The sequence below is a fragment of the Capricornis sumatraensis genome, chromosome 8 (assembly GCF_032405125.1).
Source record: "Capricornis sumatraensis isolate serow.1 chromosome 8, serow.2, whole genome shotgun sequence".
NCBI classification, from domain to species: domain Eukaryota; kingdom Metazoa; phylum Chordata; class Mammalia; order Artiodactyla; family Bovidae; genus Capricornis; species Capricornis sumatraensis.
This window is the reverse complement of record NC_091076.1, coordinates 23,585,529-23,590,453: the sequence shown is the minus strand read 5'-3', so window position 1 is coordinate 23,590,453 and position 4,925 is coordinate 23,585,529. Positions and strand designations below refer to the sequence as shown.

Here is a 4,925-nt window from a genome sequence, read left to right as displayed (position 1 = left end):
CTACCGACCTGGGGAGTTCATCTCCCACTTAAGTGGGAAAAGAGGAAAGGAAATTGTGCAAATGGTGTGAAAAGAGAGAAGACTTACTCTACAAAAACTGAAAATAAATTGAGAAGGTTCAAATTTTCCTCAACATAGTGAGAAAGAAATAAGATTGTCAATAAAATTATTTTAATTAAACACAGAACCTTCCTGCCCTGTGACTAATTGCACAGAGAGATAGTTTCTAATCAAATCGGTCTCCTGCTCGGATTTTTTCTCAGAGCAGTTATCACATCTTTATTTCTCAAGCTGTAGATTAAGGGATTCATCATGGCAACCACAGTGGTGTGGAAGAGAGAAGAGATCTTTCTCATTCATAGACCCAGCAGAAGATTGTTTGAGATACATAAATATACATGATGCAAAGATCAGAGAAACAGCAATGATGTGGGAACTGCAGTTGTTGAAGACTTTCTTCCTTCTGTGGAGCATATGTGGAGGATGTTGGTGAGGATGAGAGGGTGAGAGACAAAGATGTTGAGATTGGGTGCAATGATGTTAGTGCCTGCCACAGTGAAAAGTTCCAGGTCATTGATGTAGGTACTTGTGCAGGAGAGCTGGAACAGAGGGTGGATGTCACAGAAGTAATGGTTGATGGTGTTTGCATCTTAGAAGGTCAGTCTCAACATGCATTCAGTGTGAAGCACGGCACAGGAAAATGCCACCAAGTAGGAACCAAGTATAAGGCTGGAACATATTTTAGAGGACATAACAACATTATACAAAAGTGATCGCAGATGGCCACATAGTGATCATAGGCCATTGATATCAGCACATAGATCTCAGAAATACAACAACAACAAAACAGAAAAAGTAAAGCTGAATCATGCACCCTGTGTAAGAAATAATATTCTTCAAAGTTAATCACCATTTTGGGTATAAACACAGAAAAATAACAGAGATCTATGAAGGACAAGTTAAAGAGGAAAAAGTACATGGGGGTGTGTAGGTGTGAACTTATTCCAGTTAGAATTATCAGCCCCAAATTTCCCATCACGATGACCATATACATAACCAGAAACAGGAAAAATAGTGGAAGCTGGACATCTGGGTGGTCTGTTAATCCCAACAGAGTGAATTCGGTCACAAAAGAGTAATTTCCAATCATTCTTCTCTAAAGGAATCTGTGGACTCATGAGAAATGAGTAGCATTAGAAAACAACTCAGTTCTTCTCATAATATTTCATCCTACAGCAGAGTGTATACACTGGCAATGCATGAGCTTAGACCCTACCTAGACCCATGGAGTTTACCTTTACCATTATCATGATACAGAGTGAAATGGACTTTCACTTTATCAGAGCTTTTGTAAGCTGATATAACAAAGACATCACAAACTTAGCCTATAGTGGGAAGACCACAGGCAAAGATGACACTGGAAAAACCAAGGGAGAAGAACTGTTGATCAGGACAGGGGTGTATTACTTTCCTCTCAATGTTTCCTCATTCACTTCAACCCTTCCCTCACCAGGAAAATTGGAGGCAGTGTTCCTAGCAACCTGGTGCTAGCTTGCAATACAGATTAGTCTTGACTGGTAGGAACCAAGAATTCTGCTTCTAATACAAAATGAAGGCACCAGAATCTTCATGAGGTTAAGTTACTTCCCCTGCCAGAGAGTAAAATCTACAAAGGTAGAAGACTGAGAGTTCCACCTACTTAGGGGAGACTTCCTGTCTGATATACTCTTTGAGCCCCTGAATGACTCTGAATATTCTCTGACCAATCCCCTGAAGAGATTTTCCCACAAACTTCACTTGAGCTCAGAAGTACACAAAATGGGAGAGAATGGGCATATTTGCATCCCTGGATTTTCATCTCAAAACAAGGATTATATGCTGTAAATTGAATTCAGAAATTTACCCTCCTTAGTTCAGAAAACCTCAGGGCTGGCCCTCTTATCAGTGGTCTCTACCCAGTTGATCCTGGAAATTCATTTTCAGATTGTTGAGGCTTAATTCCTTTAATTCTAAGGGAGACAGCCTAGACTTATGTCAACATATTCCTTGGAAATTTTTCCTAACTAATATAAAATCTGATAATTATTTTCAGTCCTTTCAAGCAGCGGGGTGGGGGGGGGGGAGCCTTTTTATTATTATACTTGTTACCTGGTTAGACATAGAAGATTTAATGTGTGTTTAATGATGTGATGCATTTGGTTAAAAATAAGCTAGAAGCTTGTTCAGTCTTTTCTCCAGGGTGTAGATTATATGCATAAATGGGAATAAGGCAATTATATATCTTGGATCATGACTTGTCTTTTGCTTCTTGCAGGCTCACTGCTTTACTCCTCTTTATTTTAAGTATTGTACATCCCTCAGAGTAGATCTGAAGTAAATTCTCATCTCCTCAGTATGCTCATCTCTGAAGGAAAAGCTACTAAATTATTTAATTTCCTCTTTATTCCCATTTCCCAAATTTATATATTTTCTGTAAGGCTCTTATTTCCAGGTTTCCTTATTTCTTTATCTGAAAATTTTCAACTCATTTCAGTTCTTCTCTCTCTAGAATATCTCTGAAATAATTTGCAATGTTTCATATTCCTTCTATGGGGCTTCCCCAGTGGCTCAGTGGTAAAGAAACTGCCCGCCAATTCAAGAGACACAGGTTTGATCCCTGGGTCAGAAGATCTCCTTGGAAGGAAATGGCAACCTATTCGAGTATTCTTACCTGGAAATCCCCCTATTCGAGTATTCTTATCTGGAAATCCCATGAACAGAGGAGCCTGGTGGTTTACAGTCCATGATGTCACAAAGAGTCAGACATGGCTTAGCAGCTCAACATTTTCCTTCTATAGTTTATACTCTTAAAAACACTTACTTGAAATTTCTACCTGATTCTCCCACTGGGTCATTTTCTGTAACATTTCAGTAACTAAAGTTATCAATTTCTCATCACAGAAAAGAGTAGGGACTATGGAGTTGGAATGTTGTGAATCTTAATTTCCTACTCACAAACTATAACTCTTTGGGCAAGTGACTTCTCTTTCTGTTCATCCTGTAAAATAATGTTGGTAGAGATAGCCTCTCTTTCATTGGGCTACTGTGTTAATTAAATGAAAGAAGCCCAAGTGAACTGGTTGAGAAAGTATCTGGAATATGGTAAATAGTCAATAAATGTCAGTTGTCATTATCTGTACTCATAAACGCCACTAGATTCTCCACTGTAACATTCATCAGACTTTTTTGCCCCCTAAATATCTGTGTTTCTCTAGAAACTGTAAATTCTATAAGGAAAAGCATTTCTTCTATTTTGTTTACTATATGGTTTCTAGATTTAAGACAATGCAGATTACATAGAAGAAACTCAATAAATATTTCTGAAAATCATGTTATTTTTCTCTAACAACCATTAGAACATATTCAACATTTTTCTTACACCAAATCACAGCATCTGCAACCACAGTGACCTCCACCCATGTCCCTTAACCATCACACAACTTCTGGCTTTACCCTGGTGGCTCAGACGGTAAAGTGTCTGCCCACAATGCGGGATACCCAGGTTCGATCCCTAGGTCGGGAAGATCCCCTGGAGAAGGAAATGGCAACCCACTCCAGTACTCTTGCCTGGAAAATTCCATGGATGGAGGAGCCTCATGGGCTACAGTCCACGGGGTCGCAAAGAGTCGGACACGACTGAGCGACTTCATTTCACTTCATTGTAATATTGAACTTTAGTGGCTTCTAATGATTATATTAGCATTTTCCAACATACTCTTATTTAGCCATAAAGTTTGTCATTAAACTCACTCTTATTTAGCCATAAAGACCGAAGTCTGAAATCATTGCTCTATCCCTCTCTAGTTCAAGTACCTTCTATGATTATGAGAAGGTAACTGGCAGAAAGGCCAGGGGACTCCAAACGGAGGAAATAGGCTACAAGTGTCACATTTTTTATCTCTCTTATAAGTGGTAGGAGGAAACAAACTGGTGTTATATTTTTTCCCCTTTCTGTATACAAATATAAAAAAGAGGTTTCTCTTAAAATTTTATGTTGCCATAATGACAGCTGGTTCCACCTGAACTTAACTTTTCTCAAACCTTAAGCTAACCGATGCATTTTTCTTATGCAAATGTCTGTCTTTAGTCAGTTCAGTTCAGTCGCTCAATAGTGTCTGACTCTTTGCAACCCCATGAATTGCAAAGATTCAGCCAGGCCTCTCTGTCCATCACCAACTCCTAGAGTTCACTCAAATTCAAGTGCATCGAGTTGGTAATGCCATCCAGCCATCTCATCCTCTGTCATCCCTTTCTCCTCTTGTCCCCAATCCCTCCCAGCATCAGAGTCTTTTCCAATGAGTCAGTTCTTCACATGAGGTGGCCAAAGTATTGGAGTTTCAGCTTTAGCATCAGTCCTTCCAGTGAACACCCAGGACTGATCTTAAGAATGGACTGGCTGGATCTCCTTGCAGTCCAAGGGACTCTCAAGAGTCTTCTCCAACACCACAGTTCAAAAGCATCAATTCTTTGGCGCTCAGCTGCTAATGTACTATGTATTTACTTTGTCTTCAAGTTGATTCCTGGAGAAGGCAATGGCACCCCACTCCAGTACTCTTGCCTGGAACATTCCATGAACAGAGGAGCCTGGTGGGCTGAAGTCCATAGGGTCGTTGGAAGTCGGACATGACTGAGTAAATTCACTTTCACTTTTCACTTTCCTGCATTGGAGAAAGGAAATGGCAACCCACTCCAGTGTTCTTGCCTGGAGAATCCAGGGACAGGGGAGCCTTGTGGGCTGCTGTCTATGGGGTCACACAGAACTGGACACGACTGAAGTGAATTAGCAGCAGCAGCAGCAAGTTGGTTCCACCTGACAAACCAATATGTTATACTCATATATTGTTCTCCTAATCTGTGTTAATTAAACTATGTATTTGTATGGAAAT

General features: G+C 40.0%; 1 pseudogene; it reads right to left on the bottom strand.

Moving 5' to 3' along the window:
- Window positions 1-230: 230 nt before the first annotated feature.
- On the bottom strand, window positions 231-1,150 carry LOC138083490 (olfactory receptor 8B3-like; annotated as a pseudogene).
- Window positions 1,151-4,925: the final 3,775 nt, after the last annotated feature.